We start from the raw sequence: 24206 nt of genomic DNA on the forward strand, positions 1-24206 counted from the left end.
CCTCTGGAAATTGGTCAAAGCTTGAGTGATTGTTGAGTTCAACCATTGAGATAGCAAAATTCTCGTGACAACAGTATTGCCCATTTTATATCCACAATGGCCTCAGGAATGACCGATTGTGTCTTGAAATAAACAACAGCCTTGGAAATAACATGGGTTCGCATGTACCTCTGCCTCCTGCACAGTCTCCTCCAGGATGAAAACCTTTTCATGGATGAAGATGTCATTCCTGAAAACAAACAAACATTTTGTTAAGACAACTGAACCCAAATATATCAGTTGGCATTAACAAGCTACCTGTCTTGTATGCTTTGTCAACACACACACACACACACACACACACACACACACACACACACACACACACACACACACACACACACACACACACACACACACACACACACACACACACACACACACACACACACACACACACAGAGCAACCACAGGGACATTTATTTCTCAGCAAACATTAGCTATGTCAACTTCAGTCTAGCTAAATGAGGTGGAGCTAACAAAACATTACAAAAACAAATCTGTCAACAAAATGTATTGCAGTATTTGACTATCTGAGGTGGAAGTTAGCTACAGTAATGACCTAATAACAGGGGTACACGGAGAAACTGTGTTGCAATTTTAGTTGCAGCTGGGTTGCTTGCTAACATTATTTGCTGGGGGGTGTTACACAAAACGCAATTAGATAGTTACCTTCTACTAGAGTTGCAACAAAGTTGTCCAGTATCTAACGCTAGCCTAGTCAACAACGTTACCTTAGGCTCCATTGCATTGACTCGCGTCGCTTCCTTCGTCCAGTCGCTTTTGCTTTGCGATGTTGATGATAATCGGTCAGTAACAGCTACACCATAGCCCTCGAAAGTGCCCTTCATCACGAAGTCTGCCTCCGCGAAGTGCTGTCTGCAGATCTTGGTAGCTCGATCTGGCATGGCCTTCTTCTTCAAAAGTTGCGGCTCCTTGGGTAGCTGATGGTAGCTTGCCAAGGGATTTCTTTGGAGCCAGTTCATGCAGCCTGGCGCTATACAGTTCATGTTTGAATTACTACGGCTGGACCTAACCTCACTCACTTCGATTCACTCTACACGCGAAAACTCAATACCACAGACAATTCTTTCTTTTTTAAATTTTTGCAGGGCGTACAGGCTTTCTCCCCAATTTCGTGGTATCCAATTGTTTTTAGTAGCTACTATCTTGTCTCATCGCTACAACATTTCTACAACTCCTGTACGGGCTCGGGAGAGACAAAGGTTGAAAGTCATGCGTCCTCCAATATACAACCCAACCAAGCCGCACTGCTTCTTAACACAGCGCGCATCCAACCCGGAAGCCAGCCGCACCAATGTGTCGGAGGAAACACCGTGCATCTGGCAACCTTGGGTAGCGCGCCATGCACCCGGCCCGCCACAGGAGTCGCTGGTGCGCGATGAGACAAGGATATCCCTACCGGCCAACCCCTCCCTAACCCGGACGACGCTAGGCCAATTGTGTGTCACCCCACGTACCTCTCGGTTACGACAGAGCACAAAACGAACCCAGAGTCTCTGGTGGCACAACTGGCGCTGCAGTACAGCGCCCTTAACCACTGCGCCACCTGGGAGGCCCTACCACAGACAATTTGATGATTCTTGCTAGTGACGCACTGGCGTCAGTCGTTACTATGGCCATTTAAAATGGTGTTGCCATAGTTAAAATACACCTAAATATAGATATGTTTTTATGTTAAATACACATGTTTGGTATTAGTGGATAGAATACATCTATTGGCCTGAATTTACTTCCTAAAGTGTTTCCATTCCCCTTTAACTGACGGGTGCACGTTTTTGTTATAGCCCAACACTAACACATGATTCAACTTCTCATCAAAACATTAAGCATTTGATTAGTTGAATCAAGTGCAGCCTATAAGTGGTGGGTAAGAAGAAGAACATAAATCTAATCATCTGTGGGTCCCCAGGATCAGTGTGCATCCCAAATAGGGTGCTATTGGAATCATGAAATGAGTAGTGGTTAGGGGACGATTTAGGACTTATTTCCCCTCTCGTCTCTTTTGTTCCACTCCCAGTCCACCCAGTATAGCATGGACCACTTCTCTGGGATGCATAACTGGTATGCCTGCTCCCACGCCCGCCCCACTTACTGCAACGTGTGCCGCGAGGCCCTCTCCGGAGTCACCTCGCACGGGCTGTCCTGTGCAGGTACGTACTTCTCCAAACACACACACACACACACACCGCCATGGCTATATTTGCCAGTTTAAGGTCTTCAAGGATCCACCTGTACCTGAATACCCGAGACCCAATCCGGGACCCGAGTAGGTTCGTATCTGATATGATTGTCATGGGTCTCGGTTATGTGTAATTTTATCTGACCTGTCGGATAAATTTAAAGGAGAAGGTTATGCTACAATGACCAAGGGCCAACAGTTAGGCTGCTACTTAATGTTTGAATGGGGTCAGATAGATTTGATTTGAGTTGCGAGTCGGCTTGGTTGGTTGCTGTCTCTCGTCTCTCCCTCCCATTTCACTCGGTCACAGAACATCCCTTCCCCGCCTGCACCTTGACCTCTCTCCCTCCTCTCGCACTTTATCAACTCCAGTTAATAAAGTAGCTTAAAAATGAATTTTCTGCTGCTTCCTCACTTGGATCAAACCGGGTCTGTTATTGACCAGGTGTTTATGGAACGGTTCTAGTTGTCCTCGGGTCCATTAACAACAGGTCTCTAGTTAAAAAACATCATTATGCATATTTGGTGGGAAAGCCCCTGGTCCGTTTCGGAAAGGGGTCCAACTTTTTAGAACCTTGAAGACTTGCAAAGCCAGATACCCCCTATGTATTCTTATTTCTTTTAAGATTTAAATTTTTTTGTCAAAAAGACTGTAAGATCACTAGGAATTCAGCAAAAAAATCATTTTAATTTAGGAAATCTGTTTCCAAGTATTCCCACAAATAAAAGTAGAGCCGTACAGTGTGCTCCAAAAGTATTGGGACAGTGACATTTTTTTGTGTGGTTTTGGCTCTGTAGTCCAGGACTTTGGATAGGAAATGATACAATGACTATGAAGTTCAAATGCATGCAGACTGTCAGCTTTAATTTGAGGGTATTTTCACCCATATCGGGTGAACCGTTTATAAATTACAGCAATTTTTGTACATAGTCTCCCCCATTTCAGGGGACCATGAGTGAGAAAGTTAGACGCACAAATATCATACCCCCCCAATGCTATCCTCCCCTGTTGTTGTAATGGTGAGGTTAGGATGTCATGGGGGTCATTATTATTCACAATTTATTCAGGATGATCCATTAATGTAAAGTGTTTAGAAACCTACTCTATTCTTATTTACAGGAAGTGTCTCCAAATTAACACAATACATTATTTACCATTCATTTATATTGGGCACAAATTCATCTGAAACACAACCAAAACAAACCGCAAAGGCATCCAACAAATTTGTAGATTCACAAGCTTGATGTAGTCATTGCATGCAACAGTATGAATATGGGTGTCTGTGTGTCTGTCTTTTTGTGTGTGTGTGTCAGTCTGATGCATTTCTCCTTCCCACAGTGTGTAAATTCAAGGCCCATAAACGCTGTGCTGTCTGAGCCACCAACACCTGCAAGTGGACTACTCTGGCATCCATTGGGAAGGACATCATCGAAGATGAGGATGGGGTGAGTGCTGATCTTGGGTAGGTTTAGCATTTTCCCTACTAATGGTTAAGGTTAGGATTGGGGGAGGGGAAGCTGATCCTAGATCTTTACCTAGGGGAAACTTCACCCTGAAGCTGTGTGAGGGCTCCTCAAAAATGGGGATACTGCTCAGAGAGGTCCCCTGTACCCCTGCTAGAGAGGAGCGCAGTTTAGCCAGTTTATTAAACATCATTGTACACTATGCAAAAGCATACATCAAATATGTCATACAATATTAAAAAGAAAAAACATGCAATGTAAACAAAAATGAAGAATATCCTATATGGACAGTGTATCAATAAATGCATGTACGTATAGGCTATTTAGACTCAATTCAGTCTTATAATCAATGTATTCAACAAATTGTTGATTACAAGTTGTAGCCTATAGTGCCCTTGCCTACTGCCCACTATTCCTACACTGAATAAAAATATAAATGCAACAAGTAAAGTGTTAGTCCCATGTTTCATGAGCTGAAATAAAAGATCTCAGAAATTGTCCATGTGCACAAAAAGCGTATTTCTCTCAAAGTTCGCTTTAGAGAATTTGGCAGTATGTCCATCACCTCATGCTTCAGCATGATAATGCACGGTCCCATGTCATTAGGATCTGTACACAATTCCTGGAAGCTGAACATTTCCCAGTTCTTCCATTGCCTGCATACTCATCCGATATGTCGCCCATTGAGCCTGTGGGGGATGCTCTGGATCGACGTTTACAACAGTGTGTTCCAGTTCCGCCAATATCCAGCAATTTCACACAGCCATTTAAGAGGAGAGGGACAAAATTCCACAGGCCACAAACAACAGCCTGGTCAACTCTATGAAAAGGAGATGTGTTGCACTGACTGGTTTTCTGATTCAGAAACCTACCATTTTTTAAGGTCTGTGACCAACAGATGCACATCTACATTCCCAGTCATGTGAAATCCATTTCCTTATATGAACTTTAACTCAGTAAAATCTTTTAAATTCTTGCATGTTGCGTTTATGTTTTTGTTGAGTGTATATTCCCTTTAGTGCAATTTGTTGTCATGGGCAAAGGATGGTTGCCCTCTCCCTCTTTCTCTCCCAACCTCTTTCTCCTGCTCTCTGTCTCTCAATTAAATTCTTAAAGGCTTTATTGGCATGAAAAGTGTAACCACAGTTTTTGCAAAGCAAACATATAGAAACATATTAAGTCAATGGTGACAATAAATAAATAATTACTGAAATAATAACAGTGACTTCTCCCTACACTGCAGATCTCTATGCCTCACCAGTGGCTGGAGGGCAACCTGCCGGTCAGTGCTAAGTGTACAGTGTGTGACAAGACGTGTGGCAGTGTGCTCCGACTGCAGGATTGGCGCTGCCTCTGGTGCAGGGCCATGGTGAGTCTATGTGCTTGCAAGCGTATTTGGGTGGTGCGTCTTTAGGCATCTGTGTGAGGGATAAGTGCCAACTGCATTACTATACTTTTCAGCAGCCACAATACAGTATTAATGTATTTTTGTTTTCTCCATACACTGATTTATGACACTTTCACTACAGTCACAAGGCCATTGAACTTATCAGGTTGTTGACTGTACATACGTGTCGTAATGCTCTGTGTAGTGTTCCTAAAAATAAAGTGTGCGTGCATGTTGATGTCCAGGTGCACACGCTGTGTAAGGAGCAGCTGTCCACTAAGTGTCCCTTGGGGCTGTGTAAGGTGTCGGTCATCCCCCCCACAGCCCTCAACAGCATCGACTCCGACGGTCAGTTATGCTCCTCACTTCCTCTCCGGGGTCAAGTGTCCCCTAGGTACAGATCTAACCTTAACCATTATTGGGGAAAATGCTAAACTGACCTAAGATCAGGGGCAACATCACTTTACACCTGTGTTTGTAGATAAACAGGACAGATAGGGATGTCTGCGTGACAAGTCAGGGTAGTGTTCATTAGGCCTAGGGTTGCAAAATTCCCAGGTTTTCCAGAAATCCTGGTTGGAAGACTCCCGGAATCAGAAGGGAATAAGCACAAAATTCAGAATTGTAAAAAAATATATATTAAAAAAATAAAGAACTTGGACAATTTAGGGAAAATTAACATAGCAATATTTTTAAATAAGCTCTTTCTTATTAGATGTTAGGGTCTGGTTTCCCAGACACAGATTAAGCTGCTCAATGGAGAATATCCATTAATCTGTGTCTGGGAAACCGACCATGAAAGTTCAGGTGTGTGCCGTAGTCTGGAATAGCTGTTAAAGCTCCCAACTCCGGACCTAGTTTACCCTCCTGGCAACAGGGGTCCATCCTCTCATTAGTTTTCATTTGCCGGTCATTGGTTCTCATCTGCCTGTCACTGGTCCTCATCTGGCTGTTATTGTTTTTCATTGGTCCTCATCTGCCTGTCATTGGTACTCATTGTTCCTCATCTGCCTGTCATTGGTCCTCAGGGTTCCGGAAAGCCACCTGCCCGCCTTCCTGCACCAGCCCTCTCCTGGTGTTCGTCAACAGTAAGAGCGGTGACAACCAAGGCATCAAGTTCCTGCGCCGCTTTAAACAGCGGCTCAACCCCGCCCAAGTCTTTGACCTCATGAACGGGGGGCCGCATCTCGGGTAAGTCTACCCTGTATGCGTGCGTACGTGCATGCACCTGACATGGCTGTGTGTGTTTCTGACGGCACTGTGTGTATAGCTGCTTGTCTTAGAGGGCTCTCTCTTCTGTGTCTTTCCTAGTTTGTGTCTCTTCCAGAAGTTCGACACGTTCCGGATCCTGGTGTGTGGGGGTGACGGCAGCGTGGGCTGGGCCCTCTCTGATATTGACGCTCCGCAAAGAAGCAAGTTTAACCCACCCCACCCATCTGCACTGAGCTGAAAATGAGCTTCCATCAGGTGGGCTTCACCCACTGGCTCTTGGGCTCTTTCTCAATTAGTGTTTCCTTGATTACTCTTGTTCTTGGACATGGGTTTTGGGAAGGAGGTGAGGAGAGAACTCAGGGAAAGACCAATTGAGAAAGAGGTTTGGCTTTGGCTACTCTCCCATCACCCTGAGCATAGCAGGCAGCTCTAGCTACTGTGCCAGCCAGCGACTCTCATGTTTCCCTTGTCCCACTTTCAACAATCTAGTAACAAAGAAACCGTTTTGTCACACTGCCTGCCTCTATTAGTTGTTAGATGGACAGATAAACAGACAGACACTGCCCTCTGCTGGTCGTAAAGTTACCAGGCTGTGTGTTACATGTATTAGTTTTTCTCGATTGCATGAACACTTTTCTCGAAACAGGGTTCACTCTTGCAAAACAGTTACCACAGCCCACTAAACTGAAGTACATTTGCCAAAACAGCACAGTTCTCAGTTCTCACATCAACTTAAAATACCTGTCATAAAATAACTATTCAAAACAGTATCATTTGTTGTTTAACTAGAAGATGACTTTTGCAACATCCTAGAGCATATAATACATGTGACAGAACAAGCTGAAACCATCATTTGTCAATGAATGAGTAGGTCATTTCACCATTCAATGGATAATGGCTCAAACAAATACTTACTATAACCAGCCATTTGCATTTCTATGAAAAAAAAACAAAATGGTAGGAGTTACTAATGAAAGATTTTATATAAGTAAACTGTATTCATGTTTTCTGAATTAGGATTAAATGGGGGAGAATGGGGCTAAATGTAACGGGGGTCAGTTGAAACAAGATAACACTTGTTTTGCAGTGCCAGCTGGGTGTTCTGCCCCTGGGGACAGGAAATGACCTTGGCCGAGTCCTGGGCTGGGGCTAGGCCTGCGACGACGACGCACAGCTGCCTCAAATACTGGAGAAGCTTGAGAGGGCCAGCACTAAGATGCTTGACAGGTAGGAGAGGGAGGGAGGGAGGCGCTGTAGAGGGCCAGCACCAAGATGCTCAACAGCACCAAGATGCTCAAAAGAAAGAGAGACTTAGGGAGGGAGGAGAACTGGGGGTGAGGGAAATATTGACCAACATGCTTGATGTGCGAGAGAGGGATGAAGAGGGAGGAAGAGCAGGTAGCCTAGTGGTTAGAGCGTTTGACTAGTAACCGAAAGGTTGCAAGATCGAATCCCCGAGCTGACAAGGTAAAAATCTGTCGTTCTGCCCCTGAACAAGGCAGTTAACCCACTGTTCCTAGGCCGTCAGTGAAAATAAGAATTTGTTCTTAACTGACTTGCCTAGTTAAATAAAGGTAAAATAAAAAATATATAAAGAACTAACTGTTAAAAAATCTACAATTAATGGCCTCACGAGTGGCGAAGGCATTGCAGTGCTTGAGGAGTCACTACAGACCCAGGTTCGATCCCAGGCTGTGTCACAACTGGCCATGACCACGAGTCCCATAGGGCGGTGCACAATTTGCCCAGTGGCAGGTTTGGCCGGGGGGGGCTTTACTTGGCTCATCGCACTCTAGCGACTCCTTGTGGCGGGCAGGGCACCTGGAGGCTAACTTCGGTGTTCTGACACTGGTGTGGCTGGCTTCCAAGGTTAAGCGGTCGGGTGTTCAGGACAGTGGTTTGGTGGGTCATGTTTTGGTGGGCCATTTTCCCCCAAAGTTTACTAAGGGTTGGTAACAGGCTGATTGGTCGGCTATTTGAACCAGTAAAGGGGGCTTTACTATTCTTAGGTAGCGGAATGACTTTTGCTTCCCTCCAGAACTGAGGGTGCACACTTTCTAGTAGGCTTAAATTGAAGATATGGCAAATAGGAGTGGCAATATCGCCATGTGGTTAATAATAAAAAATTATATCTAAATGATAATTAATCAAATCTTAAAGTAACTTATATTGCCATTGCCAACTATGTAAAAAAATTACCTACATAAAGCCAACCATTTTTAAAAAACAAAGCCTGCAGGTAGAAAATATCCTGATAAATAAATGTATCATATTGGCTACGCATGGCCTGTCTGCAAGGAACTTGAAAAGATCAGCTTGGTCCAACCAGAAAGTTTGTACTAACAAACATGCAACATTGTATACAGTATATCCTGGACCCTCAGAGTTTCCTACACCCTGAGCTCCTGACAGATACAGTTGTAGGCTATTTACAGTATTTGCGAAGGGGAAATAATAATTCAGAAACAAAAAACACAATTCATGCATTAACAACTCTTAAATGAAAGGAAATAAACCAAACTTGTTTCTCACAAGTGTAGCATAGATTGTGCGCTCTGTAAACAACGTGTCCCTCCGACACTGAGAACAGTAAAATACTGTAATAATAATACATTGAATGCATTAATAGAAATTATGGTAACCAAACAAACATTGTAATTTGAAATTATGGGAATTAACTGTAAATATACCACTGGTGTGCCATCCCCGCAGCCTCAGCAATGGATTAGTCCACTCAGACAGGCCTCCACAATGGATTAGTCCACTGAGACCCGGCCTACACAATAGATTAGTCCACTGAGACGGGCCTCCACAATGGATTAGTCTACTGAGACGGGCATCAATCAAGATGTGGAATAAAATATCATTTTTTTGCAACTGCTGGACTAAAAACTTCTAGGTCTACCAACAGCCAATCGACCAAACAATCCACCAGTCTACTAAATGGGGTCAGCCCTAATATTTCTATTGCACTATACAGTGCATTCGGGAAAGTATTCAGACCCCTTGACCTTTTCCACGTTTTGTTATGTTACAGCCTTATTCTAAAATGGTTTAAATTGGTTTTTTTCCATATCAATCTACACACAATACACCATATTGACCAAAGCAAAAACAGGTTTTTAGAAATGTTTACAAATGTATAACATTTAAAAAAACGATCATATTTACATAATAATTCAGAACCTATACTCAGTACTTTGTTGAAGCACCTTTTTGCAGCGATTACAGCCTTGAGTTTTCTTGAGTATGACGCTACAAGCTTGGCACACCTGTATTTGGGGAGTTTCTCTCATTCTTCTCCGCAGATCCTCTCAAGCTCTCAGGTTGGATGGGGAGTGTTGCTGCACAGCTATTTTCAGGTCTCTCCAGAGATGTTCGATCAGGTTTAAGTCGGGCTCTGGCTGGGCCACTCAAGGACATTCAGAGACTTGTCCCGAAGCCACTCCTGCATTGTCTTGGCTGTGTGCTTAGTGTCGTTGTTCTGTTGGATGGTCAACCTTCGCCTCAGTCTGAGGTCCTGAGCTCTCTGGAGCAGGTTTTCATCAAGTATCTCCTCTATACTTTGCTCCGTTCATCTTTCCCTCCATCCTGACTAGTCTCCCAGTCCCTGTGGCTGAAAAACATCCCCACCACATGATGCTGCCACCACCATGCTTCACCGTAGGTATGCTGCCAGGTTTCCTCCAGACTTGACACTTTGCATTCTGGCCAAAGAGTTCGGTCTTGGTTTCATCAGACCAGAGAATCTTGTTTCTCGGAATCTGAGACTTCTTTAGGTGGCTTTTGGCAAACTCCAAGCGGGCTTTCATGTGCCTTTTTGTATTTGTATCTATTATGGATCCCCATTAGCTGCTGCCTTCACAGCATCTACTCTTCCCGGGGTCCAGCAAAATTAAAGCAGTTATACCATTTTAAAAACATTACAATAGATTCATTACAGAATTCACAACACACTAAGTGGGTGCCCCCAGGCCCGTACTCCACTACCACATATCTACAACACAAAATCCATGTGTGTATAGTGCATATGTTATCATATGTGTCTGTGCCTATGTTTGTGTTTCTTCAGTCCCCGCTGTTCCATAAAGTGTATTTTTATCTGTTTTTTAAATAGAATTTTACTGCTTGCATCAGTTACCTGATGTGGAATAAAGTTTCATGTAGTCATGGCACTATGTAGTACTGTGCACCTCTCATAGTCTGTTCTTGACTTGGGGATTGTGAGGAGACCTCTTGTGGCATGTCTTGTGAGGTATGCATTAGAGGTTGACCGATTAATCGGAATGGCCGATTTCAAGTTTTCATAACAATCGGAAATCGGTATGTTTGGACGTCGTTTTTTTTTTTTTACACCTTTATTTATCCTTTATTTAACTAGGCAAGTCAGTTAAGAACATATTCTTATTTTCAATGACGGCCTAGGAACGGTGGGTTAACTGTCTTGTCAGCTCGGTGATTCAATCTTGCAATCTTACATTTAACTAGTCCAATGCTCTAATCACCTGCCTCTCATTGCACTCCATGAGGAGACTGCCTGTTATGCAAATGCAGTAAGAAGCCAAGGCAAGTTGCTAGCTAGCATTAAACTTATCTTATAAAAAACAATCAATCAATCATAATCACTAGTTAACTACACATGGTTGATGATATTACTAGTTTATCTAGCGTGTCCTGCGTTGCATACAATCGATGCGGTGCGTATTCGCGAAAAAGGACTGTCTTGCCCCAATGTGTACCTAACTATAAACATCAATGCCTTTCTTAAAATCAATACACAAGTATATATTTTTAAACCTGCATATTTAGTTTATATTGCCTGCTAACCTGGCTCGTTGCGGACTCTGTGAAGACTATTTCTTCCTAACAAAGACAGCCAACTTCGCCAAACGGGGGATGATTTAACAAAGCGCATTTGCGAAAAAAGCCCAATTGTTGCACGACTGTACCTAACAATAAACATCAATGCCTTTCTTTAAAATCAATACACAGAAGTATATATTTTCAAACCTGCATATTTTGCTAAAAGAAATCCAGGTTAGCAGGCAATATTAACCAGGTGAAATTGTGTCACTTCTCTTGCGTTCATTGCACGCAGAGTCAGGGTATATGCAACAGTTTGTGCCGCCTAATTTGCCAGAATTGTACATAATTATGACATAACATTGAAGGTTGTGCAATGTAACAGGAATATTTAGACTTATGGTTGCCACCCGTTAGATAAAATACGGAACGGTTCCATATTTCACTGAAAGAATAAACGTCTTGTTTTCGAGATGAGAGTTTCCGGATTCGACCATATTAATGACCTAAGGCTCGTATTTCTGTGTGTCATTATGTTATAATTAAGTCTATGATTTGATAGAGCAGTCTGACTGAGCGATGGTAGGCACCAGCAGGCTCGTAAGCATTCATTCAAACAGCACTTTTGGGCGTTTTGCCAGCAGCGCGTTGCTGTGCTTCAAGCATTGTGCTGTTTATGACTTCAAGCCTATCAACTCCCGAGATTAGGCTGGTGTAACGATGTGAAATGGCTATCTAGTTAGTGGGGTGCGCGCTAATAGCGTTTCAAACATCACTCGCTCTGAGACTTGGAGTGGTTGTTCCCCTCCCCTCTGCATGGGTAACACTGCTTCGAGGGTGGCTGTTGTCATTGTGTTCCTGGTTCGAGCCCAGGGAGGAGCGAGGAGAAGGAGGGACAGAAGCTATACTGTTACACTGGCAATACTAAAGTGCCTATAAGAACATCCAATAGTCAAAGGTATATGAAATACAAATTGTATAGAGAGAAATTGTCCTATAATAACTACAACCTAAAACTTCTTACCTGGGAATATTGAAGACTCTTGTTAAAAGGAACCACCAGCTTTCATATGTTCTCATGTTCTGAGCAAGGAACTTAAACGTTAGCTTTTTTACATGGCACATATTGCACTTTTACTTTCTTCTCCAACACTTTGTTTTTGCATTATTTAAACCAAATTGAACATTTCATTTTATTTGAGGCTAAATTGATTTTATTGATGTATTATATTAAGTTAAAATAAGTGTTCATTCAGTATGGTTGTAATTGTCATTATTACAAATATTTTTATATATTTTTAAAATCGGACGATTTAATCGGTATCGGCTTTTGTTGGTCCTCCAATAATCAGCATCGCGTTGAAAAATCATAATCGGTCGACCTCTAGTATGCATGGGTGTCTGAGCTGTGTGGTAGTCGTTTAAACAGACAGCTTGGTGCTTTCTCCATGTCAATACCTCTCACAAATACAAGTAGTGATGAAGTAGAGATTGACATGCATATTATTAATGTTTGCTCTCTATGTACATCCAAGGGCCAGCCGTGCTGCCCTGCTCTGAGCCAATTGCAATTTTCATTTTACTGAGATTTTACTGGCTTCTGTCTGGCCACTCTACCATAAAGACCTGATTGGTGGAGTGCTGTATAGATGGTTGTCCTTCTGGAAGGTCCTCCCATCTCCACAGAGAAACTCTGGCGCTCTGTCAGAGTGACCATTCGGTTCCTGTTCCCCTCCCTAACCAAGGCCCTTCTCCCCTGGTTGCTCAGTTTGGCCGGGCGGCCAGCTCTAGGTAGAGTCTTGGTGGTTCCAAACTTCTTCCATGTAAGAATGATGGAGGCCAATGTGTTCTTGGGGACCTTCAGTGCTGCAGAAATGTTTTAGTACCCTTCCCCAGATCTGTGCCTCGACACAATCCTGTCTCTGAGCTCTATGGACAATTTCTTCAACCTCCTGGCTTGGTTTTTGCTATGACATGAACTGCCAACTGTTGGACCTTAAATAGACAGCCTTTCCAAATCATGTCCAATCAATTGAATTTACCACAGGTGGACTCCAATCAAGTGTTAGAAACATCTCAAGGATGATCAATGGAAACAGGATGCACCTGAGCTCAATTTTGAGTCTCATAGCAAAGGTTCTGAATGCTAATATAAATAAGGTATTTCTGTTTAGTTTTTTGAATACATTTGCAAAAGTTTCAAAAAACCTGTTTTTGATTTGTCATTATGGGGTATTGTGTGTGGATTGATGAAGAATTTTTTTTTATAAATCCATTTTAGAATAAGACTGTAACGTAACAAAATGTGGAAAAGGGAAGGAGTCTGAATATTTCCCGAATGCCCTGAATGTGGTGATGCTGTGCAGTTCAAGACACATTTCCTCAAGAATAGCCTGTTTTCGACTTTGATTGTTACCTGTGCTACAGGTGCAACAGATTCTGACCTATGAGGACTCTGTGGCGGCCCACCTGTCCATGATCCTGACTTCAAATCAGCACTCAGTGGTCATCTCCTCGGCTAAGTACAGTATGTCTGTAACTTCAATCAGTCTGCCCACCTGCTATGTCCATACTGTTTCTTATGTCCAGCTTCACTATCCCGAGCATTGTTAGGTGTAGGTTTCCATTGCCCTGACTGTGTGTGTGTGTGTGTGTTGTGCATGTTCATAGGGTACTGTGTGAGACAGTGAAAGACTTTGTGGCTCAAGTGGGGAAGGCCTACGAGAAGAACAAGGAGAGCTCCGAGGAGTCGGAGGCTATGTCCAAGAAGGTAAGCTGCAAGGAACCATTGCTTTGTCCCAGTTAATCTCATCTTCCTCCCAAAGTGTGCAGTTGTTCACATCCATTCAGTGATTTTATGTAAATGATTGGTATAGGAAATATGGTGGAAACTCCCTCCTGCCATGTTTGTACTAATCCAGTGAATCAGATCTGTGTTGATTGGTCGATTGGTTGCAGTGTGGAGTTCTGAAGGAGAAGCTGGACTCGCTGCTGAAGACTCTCAACGAGGAGGCGCAGGTGTCTACTATGATGCCTGCCCCTACTCCTACCATCGCTGAGGAGCAGGAGGAGGGCGAGGGGGTTCTGGTGCCATCGCACGCCGCCCCCCCGTGCTCCCCCAGGCCCCTGACGGCCATCTTTAAACCCAGGGAACAGCTGATGCTGAGAGCCAACAGCCTGAAGAAAGCCATCAGGCAGATCATTGAGCACACTGAGAAAGGTAAGATGTTACCTTCCTACTGCTATTTCTTTTATAGTTCATAGTTGGGGTCAATTCAGAAAGTAAACTGAATTTCCAATTCAGTCCTCCATGAAAAGCAATTATGAAAATTGGAATTAGAATTACAATAAGGTTATTTTTCCTGTACGGGAACTTTTTGTCTGATGTGGTTAAAAAAATAAAAAAGCATTAAAACATAGACCTACTTGGCATACTTGAGGTTTCACATGTTACATTAAAACAGAGGACAGCCAAAAACATGAAAGCCATGAGCATTGCAACAGGAAAGCAGGACTCCCTGTAGCAGTGACTCAGGTATTATAGTTATTGGAATAGGAATTTCAGTTTACTTCCTGAATTGAGTGAAGCGAAATGGAATAGACGTATGCCAACCCTGAGATAATATAGTTGCTATCTACACTCGTCCAAATAAGAATTGGCTCTTAACTGACTTGCCAAGTTACATTTAAAAAAGAAAGAGTGGTTTAATCTCTCCTGTACTTTTGAAAATACAGTGCCTTCGGAAGGTATTCAGACCCCTTGACCTTTGAAAACTTGTGTAAATATGGTATTTCTGTTTTTTTTAAATTATGTTATAACAACCTGCTTTTGCTTTGTCCTTATTCGGTATTGTGTGTAGATTGCTGAGGATTTGTATTTTTTTAATCCATTTTAGAATAAGGATGAAACGTAACAAAAAGTGGAAAAAGTCAAGGGGTCTGAATACATCCCGAAAGCACTCTACCTACTCTTGTTGCTGAACGGTTTTCCTCTCTATTCTTCTATCAGCGGTGGATGAGCAGAATGCCCAGACTCAGGAGGGGTTTGCTCTGGGGGCAGAGGAGGAGGAGGAAGAGCAAGTCAAGCTGTTTTTGCAGTCGTCCTACAGTGGGAACGCCTGTAACAGCACCAGGATCCACCCAGTCCGCAGAGGTCAGTCAGTGAACCCTGAGTCTCCTAACCTGGGTCGTGTTCATTTGGTACCAAATGTAAGAAAACAAGACCGAACCAGGGATGGACTACCTTTGTAAAGTGTTTTTCGTTGCATGCCCTAACGAATGGCCCAGACGAAATTGATAATTTTAATTAATGATGCGTGCCCATTTATTCTTGAAGATGAACTCTTTTAAATGTGTGTTGTTTTTAAATTAAGGAGTGGGCCTTTAATCATCATCCCAGTGTCTCATGTCTTTCTGTGTCTCTATTTGATCCCGTAGTGTCCAAGACTCCTTGTGAAAAGCTCATCAACAAGGAAGCCTGTCACTGGGCAGCTCTGCGTCACTTCCTGCCCAGACAGGAAATCGAGAGAGCATGCCAATGCTCAACACCAAGATCCTCTACCCAAGTAAGGGCACAAGTTCTCACCAGCTCTGTACCAAGGGCCCTCAGTTCCCCAATCCCAAATCGACCCCTACCCCCTTAGACACTTGTCTACACCGTAGTGCTTTTTGAGGTCGGTTCTGTTCTGATTTAAATACTTTCTTTAATGTTGGTTAAATGCTGTAAAATCACAGAATAAAACAATTAATAAAAGTCCCAGGATGGTAGTGACTGCCCATGACTGATTATCACTTAATATTGGCCTGTTGGAAACTACAACTCCCTATTATATCGCACAATTTGGCATGATCTGATTAATCACGAGTAAAAACCGAAAAATAACCAACTTTTTTTTTACTATTACACTTTATATTCCTGTGATATAATTTAGCTCTCTCTGTGCTCAATTGTCAGTCAGTGTTCAGTATGTGTTGTGTGTTTGTTCAGGTCTCAAGGCTGGTATCTCTGGCTCCTTCTCCAGCAGTTCAATCATCAGCAGACTGCTGGTCAACGCTCCTTCAGCTGTGACCCAGAGACCTTGTGAGTGTCCACGTTTCAGTGGACGTTTCCTATGTTTCCTATGTCCACAAGTCAGAGTTAGTTATAAAAGTCCATCTTTAATTATATGAGCTCTATCACAATCCTGTGACTCTCAGATAAATTCAGTGTCTCTCAATGAATTCTCTGAGAGCCCCCTTACAATGCAACTGAGATCTTTTGATAGCAAAGAACACACATAGTCAGACAGCATAGACATAATTCATCGTTCAGCTTTGTCTCCTTACTCAAACCCCAGAACCATAAACCAATCCTCCAAATCAACAGGCATATATCAAATTGTCATTTAGATACAACCAACTCTAAATACAACCAAACCTGGACAGGCTCACGGAGAGGAGAGTGAGGCTATAGGTTAAGATAAAAGGGAGCATGAGAATGATTCCAGACACTGCCACCCTCCTTTCCCCACTAGAAAAAGGTAGGGAGTAAAAGATATGTTTACACATGATGACACTTTGACCTCTCCCCTCTCTGCGGCCCATGCAACTTAGTTTTGACATAGAACAGATAACTGCAACCTCGCCACAGTATTATACAAAAATACCATTCTGATGAGAAGTAACTTACACACATTTGATGAATATAAAACATCTTACAAATGTTACCAACAAATTCTGAATTTTCCACGACACTCTCTCCTCCTTCCCATAAAGGGTTAGTTAACTTTTTAGATTTTAGCTTATTTTCAACTTATCTTTGGTGTTGTCATTTCATCCAAACCATTTTTAGGTTTGTTAGTCAGTGTTACATAGTTTTTTTTTTTTGTCACAGTATGATAATGTGTGTGTGTGTGTGTGTGTGTGTGTGTGTGTGTGTGTGTGTGTGTGTGTGTGTGTGTGTGTGTGTGTGTGTGTGTGTGTGTGTGTGTGTGTGTGTGTGTGTGTGTGTGTGTGTGTGTGTGTGTGTGTGTGTGTGTGTGTGTGTGTGTGTGAGAGACAGGAGGCCTATCCCCCTCCCCAGCCTGCAGGGCATAGCTGTCCTGAACATCCCCAGCTATGCAGGTGGCACCAACTTCTGGGGCGGGACTAAAGAGGATGATGTGTCATCAAAACCCTCTCTTTTTGAGATATGCTCCCTTTTTGAGGTCAACTGTTAAATAGAGGAGACAGGATAAAGAAGGATTTTTAAGCCTTGAGACAATTGACACATGGATTGTGTATGTATGCCATTGTGTATGGATCCCCATTAGCTGCGGCCTAGCAAAATTAAGCCAGTTATATAATTTTAAAACCATTATGAACTGACAACTGTGTGTGTGTATATCTTCAAAATCGCCCCTGTTCTTTTAAGGTGTATTTTTAAAAAAAATCTGATTTCACTGCCTGCATCAGTTACTTGATGTGGAATAGAATTCCATGTAATTCATGGCTCTATGTAGTACTGTGCGTCTCCCGTAGTCTGTTCTGGACACTTGTATGGGTGTCTGAGCCATGTGCTAGTCGTTTAAACAGACAGTTCGGTGTATTCAACATGTCAATACCTCTCACAAATAGTAGTGATGAAGTCAATCTCTCCTCTACTTTGAGCCAGGAGAGATTGACATGTACTGTATATTATTAATGTTAGCTCTGTGTGTACATTTAAGGGCCATTGGCCACATGGTGAATTAGGATGGAGGTCTGTATCTTTGTAGTGACTGGGTGTATTGATACAGCATCCAAAGTTTAATTTATTTTTATTTTACCCATCTACCAGTAGGTGCCCTTCTTTGCGAGGCATTGGAAAACCTGGCTTTGTGGTTAAATATGTGTTTGAAATTCACTGCTTGACTGAGGGACCTTACAAATAATGAATTGTATGTTAGGGATACGGAGATAAGGTAGTCATTAAAAAATCATGTTATATACTATTGTTGCACACAGTGTGAACATATTTAGGCTTGCCATAAAAGGGGTTGAATACTTATTGACTCAAGACATTTCAGCTTTTCATTTTGTATTAATTTGTAAACATTTCTAAAAACTGTCACGGATTACCAGAATTGGACCCAGAAGCAGACCAGGACAAGGTGAGTATAAAGATGGTGAGTATTTATTAATCAATGACAACGTGGAGGTAGATAGTTCCGGGTGGAGGAGCGGGCAGCGGAGGTGGGTTGATGGGAGTGGATCTGCAGATCCAATGGATAACAACACACTGGCGACGAGCAGACAGGGATGGGGTATGGGTTCCGGGTGAATGGCTGTAGACAAAACAAACGGCGGTATGTTAAAGGCAAGCAAGACGTACAAAACAATAAAACAAAACAAACTCTATAAACTGGAGGCTGGTTCGTGGGCACAACATACTGTTCATGGCTAACGATCCGGCAGGGAATGGATGTCAGGTCAGAGCTTTTGAAGGGGAGAGGTGATGATCAGGACAGGTGTGCAGATTACTGATGGGATACAGGTACAGGTGCGGGTGAACATCATCTCCCAACAAGCTAATTTGCCCGGCAACCAGACAGGGTGCATTCCAGGACACCGGAAACACACTCCAGGACAGAAACACAGGCAAACACAGACTCAGGAAGCGGGATTCGTGACAAAAACATAGTTCCACTTTGACATTATGCGGTATTGTATGTAGGCCAGTGACACAAAATCTCAATTTAATCCATTTCAAATTCAGGCTGTAACACAACAAAACACAACAAAACATGGAAAAAGATAAGGGGTATGAATACTTTCTGAAGGCACTGTATATGTGAGAAGTGTTGCCACTCGACCACAGCTCTTCACAACATATGTGGCTTATACTGAGTGTACAAAACATAAGAAACAAATGCTCTTTCCATGATATAGACTAACCAGGTGTATCCAGGTGAAAACTTTAATTTAATCAGTGTAGGTGAAGAGGGGAGACAGGTTAAAGAAGGATTTGAGACAAATGAGACATGGATTGTGTATGTGCCATTCAGAGGGTGAATGGACAAGACAAAAGATTTGTCTTTGAACGGGGTATTGTAGCAGGGTTAGGATTAGGGCACCAGTTTGAGTGTGTCAAGAACTGCAACGCTGTTGGGTTTTTCACGCTCAACAGTTTCCTGTGAGTATCAAGAATGGTCCACCACCCAAAGAACATCCAGCCAGCTTGACACAACCGTATGAAGCATTGGAATCAACATGCGCCAGCATCCGTGTGGAACGCTTTCAACACCTTGTAGAGTTATTGCCCTGACGAATTGAGCCTGTTCTGAGGGCTAAAGGGGGACCAACTAAATATTAGGAAGGTGTTCTAAATGTTTTGTACACTCAGTGTATTATGACATGTCCTCTTCCCTGCAGACTTTCACGGTGCCATCCTTTGACGATAAGATCCTGGAGGTGGTGGCGGTGTTTGGCAGCATTCAAATGGCTGTGTCCAGAGTCATCAACCTGCAGCACCACCGTATCGCACAGGTAGCACACACACACACATTGCAGACTCTGTTAATATACAGAGGACTGTGTCTGCATCCCAAATGGGCCCTGGCACCCTATTCACGGGACCCTGGCATCCTATTCCTGTGATGCACACTATGTCCCAAATGGCACCCTATTCCCTTTTGGGACCAGGGCCCAACAGTAGTGCACTATATACAGCAATTTGGGACACAGCCTGTGTAACAGGCTAACCTGCCGCACCACCCACAACATTGCTTAGGTGAGGCATCCAGACAGAGTTGTCAGCTAGAGACATACATTTCCTTGAAACAGGTCAGCAGCATTGGCTCAATGGACAGAAGAGGTGGCTGTCTGTCCAAGTTTTCATGCGTCATAATACACCATGAAAGCTGGGATTGACCTTTGGAGTCACTTGGCTAATGCTTATCTGACAAACAACCGTTAGTTGTGCCGCTCTGCTCTGCTTGTCACACGTGTATAATGTTACAGTTCTTTTCAATCACTTTGGTGCAATTAAGGACACATCGAAACAGACTAAGCACATTTTCAATTTACTGAGTAAAACAAACACATTTACAAAGGCACCTTTTCACTACACCAAATCACTTTCAATGTGTATACATATTCAATCTAAGTATCTGTTTTTAAAAAGCAATATTCATATCACTTTTGATATGATTTCTTGTCTATAATGTTTTTTCAATCACTGCTAACTGCTAACACTTGTAACGTCCCCTATCTTTATGGGTAGATCCTTTTGATTGTGCATTCATTGGGGTTTCATACATCTTTCACCCATGAGTCATTCGTGCAAAATCTGAAGTTTTCCGTGAAATAGCATGATTTACCACGTTTTGAAATCTCCCAATATCAACTTTGGTATTTGGTATTTTATTAGGATCCCCATTATCTGTTGCAAAAGCAGCAGCTACTCTTTCTGGGGTCCACACAAAACATAATACCGAATGACAAAATACAGAACATCATTAGACCTTACACTCATTCTTCCCATACCCATTAGCTCCACATCTATAACAGGGAGCTATTTTCTTACGCTGAGATATTCTCTATAGCTCTGCTAACCACTCGCACGTCTGCGAGGGCAAGCAGAATCATATCTGTCCCCCATCGTAATGTATTTTCTGATGATAGAATGTTAATTAACATCAAAACGCTGGTAAGTTAAGCTTCTTGTTATGGTTTTATGTGATTGTTCCAATTCATTATTGCCTCCCTTAATCGTTTATTTTATTTATCCTGTTTACCGGGTAATGTTGCCCTACATTATCCAGTTTGCTCTTTCATATTCAAGCCGAATTGGTAGAATTAACGTGCGCTTCTTTCAGCGACTCTATGGCTTTATTAAATTTCGCTATCTCTATATTCCAGGGAGAAACAGTCCATTTGTTTCCATGCCACTATTTATTTATTTTTCCTAAACACTCCCTTTTATTAACTATTTCCCAAGGTAGGGCTACCCACTTTCCCAGATAATAATTCATTAGTTACAGCACTTAATACCTCCTATTAAAGCCTACTCTATAATGTCTGCAACTGTATTACTGAATACTACAGAAGACTTAATGTCTTATTCTAGTACAGTACCTCAAATATCACTGTGCGTTTATCCCATTCACAGATATCATTATTATTTATACTCTGCATAGGGGTTATATTATGTTCTATTCATTTTATCAGTACTTATTCTATTACTTTAACTTTATTCAGTGTATTAAATCCTATTTCCACCCTAATTTGCAAATTAATTCATAAAAAATCCTACAATGTGATTTTCTGGATTTTTTTTCTTCTCATTTTGTCTGTCATAGTTGAAGTGTACCTATGATGAAAATTACAGGCCTCTCATCTTTTTAAGTGGGAGAACTTGCACAATTGGTGGCTGACTAAAAACCTTTTTGCCCCACTGTATGAATGAGTGATGGAGTATATACAATATATACATATGAGATGAGTAATGTGGGGTATGTAAACATTATTTTAAGTGGCATTGTTTAAAGTGGCTAGTGATACATTTTTTACATCAATTTTTCCAATAATAAAGTGGCTGGAGTTGAGTCAGTATGTTGGCAGCAGCCACTCAATGTTAGTGGTGGCTGTTTAACAGTCTAATGGCCTTGAGATAGAAGCTGTTTTTCAGTCTCTCGGTCCCCGCTTTGATGCACCTCTACTGACCTCTCCTTCCGGATGATAGCCGGGTGAACAGGCAGTGGCTCGGGTGGTTGTTGTCCTTGATGATCTTTATGGCCTTCCTGTGACATCGGGTGGTGTAGGTGTCCTGGAGGGCAGGTAGTATGCCCCCGGTGATGCATTGTGCAGACCTCACTACCCTCTGGAGAGCCTTACAGTTATGGGCAGAGCAGTTGCCGTACCAGGCGGTGATACAGCCCGACAGGATGCTCTCGATTGTGCATCTGTAAAAGTTTGTGAGTGCTCTGGGTGACAAGACAATTTTCTTCAGCCTCCTGAGGTTGAAGAGGTGCTTCTGCGCCTACTTCACCACGCTGTCTGTGTGGGTGGACCAATTCAGTTTGTCCGTGATGTGTACGCCGAGGAACTTAAAACTTACTACCCTCTCCACTACTGTCCCGTCGATGTGGATAGGGGGGTGCCTACCACTGTGGCTTGTGGGGCCCCAGTGTTGAGGATCAGCGGGGTGGAGATGTTGTTACCTACCCTCACCACCTGGGGTCGGCCCATCAGGAAGTCCAGTACCCAGTTGCACCTGGCGGGGTCGAGACCCAGGGCCTCAAGCTTGATGGCGAGTTTGGAGGTTACTATGATGTTAAATGCTGAGCTGTAGTCGATGAATAGCATTCTCACATAGGTATTCCTCTTGTCCAGATGGGTTAGGGCAGTGTGGTTGCGATTGCGTCGTCTGTGGACCTATTGGGGGTGGTAAGCAAATTGGATTGCGTCTAGGGTGTCAGGTAGGGTGGAAGTGATATGGTCCTTGACTAGTCTCTCAAAGCACTTCATCATGACGGAAGGGAGTGTTACGGGGCGGTAGTCGTTTAGCTCAGTTACCTTAGCTTTCTTGGGAACAGGAACAATGGTGGTCCTCTTGAAGCATGTGGGAACAGCAGACTGGGATAAGGATTGATTGAATATGTCCGTAAACACACCAGCCAGCTGGTCTGCGCATGCTCTGAGGACACGGCTGGGGATGCTGTCTGGGCCCGCATCCTTGCGAGGGTTAACACGTTTAAATGTTTTACTCATGTCGGCTGCAGTGAAGGAGAGTCCGCAGGTTTTGGTAGCGGGCCGTGTCAGTGGCACTGTACTGTCCTCAAAGCGAGCAAAGAAGTTGTTTAGTCTGTCTGGGAGCAAGACATCCTGGTCCGCGACGGGGCTGGTTTTCTTTTTGTAGTCCGTGATTGACTGTAAACCCTGCCACATACCTCTTGTGTCTGAGCCGTTGAATTGCGACTCAAATGTGTCTTTATACTGACTCTTTGCTTGTTTGATTGCCTTGCGAGGGAATAGCTACACTGTTTGTATTCGGTCATGTTTCCGGTCACCTTGCCCTGGTTAAAAGCAGTGGTTTGCACTTTCAGTTTCACGCGAATGCTGCCATCAATCCACGGTTTCTGGTTTGGGAATGTTTTAATAGTTGCTGTGGGTACGACATCGCCGATGCACTTGCTAATAAACTCGCTCACCGAATCAGCATATTCATCAATGTTGTTGTTTGACGCAATGCGGAACATATCCAAGTCTACGTTGTAGCGGTATTTATTAGAGAGGGGTAAAGAAAGATTCTGGTCGGGTGCCAGGCAGGTATTAATCATGCCTAAAGGAAAATAGTAGAATAGAGAGAGAACCACTACCAGACCCACACACATCAGCAGAAGAAACTGCCTAGAGTGTAGCCTGTTTACCAGATAGCCAAAGAAAAGAGAATACACACCATATAAAACCCACATCACAGCACAGGGGTAACCCCAACAAGATTACCTCATACAATAATACTAATACTAATAATGGCAGAGCAATTTAACAGCCACTTCATACAAGAAAGAACCCAGTCATCAACAGAGGATTTGCAATAACCTGTATTATCTTCCAGTGGATGAGTACAAAGGGTATGAATGTGGGGGGTGTTCATAGATACAACAAAGGCCTTAAAAATTTTCACAATCTTCTCGGCCACATGTCATTAGTACACCTCACATCAATACAGTTCACATAACAATACACAACTTGCAAGCAACCTCCCTTATAACTAACATGTCCACCCAAATACTTCTGGCAGGGCAATAATAGTCCAGCTCTAATGAACGTCAATGGGAAGTGTATTTGAAAAATAGAGAGTCTGTTGCAGGGTAAAGCACTGGAACGATAGAGGGAAGAGAAAAAAAACAAGAGAGATCTTAGCTGTGGTCTTCAGGCGTGCCGGTGTACTGTCTGACCGTCCGATAGTTTGTATGTTAAAGCTTCGCTAATCCATGCGATCCATAACAGGCGCGGTCCCAAATGAAAACAACCACGACCTAGAGCGATCACACTGATGATTGAGTTAAATACTTTATAAACTACACACACTGAAAACAAACAAAACTTCTGCAGCACACACAATCAAACTGTCACACCACCCAAGAGCCCCTCTCC

General features: G+C 43.0%; 1 pseudogene; it reads left to right on the top strand.

Annotated features, from left to right (window-relative positions):
• The window catches only part of LOC109906174 (diacylglycerol kinase delta-like), a 59891-nt pseudogene that overhangs the window by 8639 nt on the left and 27046 nt on the right, over positions 1-24206 (top strand).

The sequence above is a fragment of the Oncorhynchus kisutch genome, linkage group LG15, assembly GCF_002021735.2.
Source record: "Oncorhynchus kisutch isolate 150728-3 linkage group LG15, Okis_V2, whole genome shotgun sequence".
Lineage (NCBI taxonomy): Eukaryota > Metazoa > Chordata > Actinopteri > Salmoniformes > Salmonidae > Oncorhynchus > Oncorhynchus kisutch.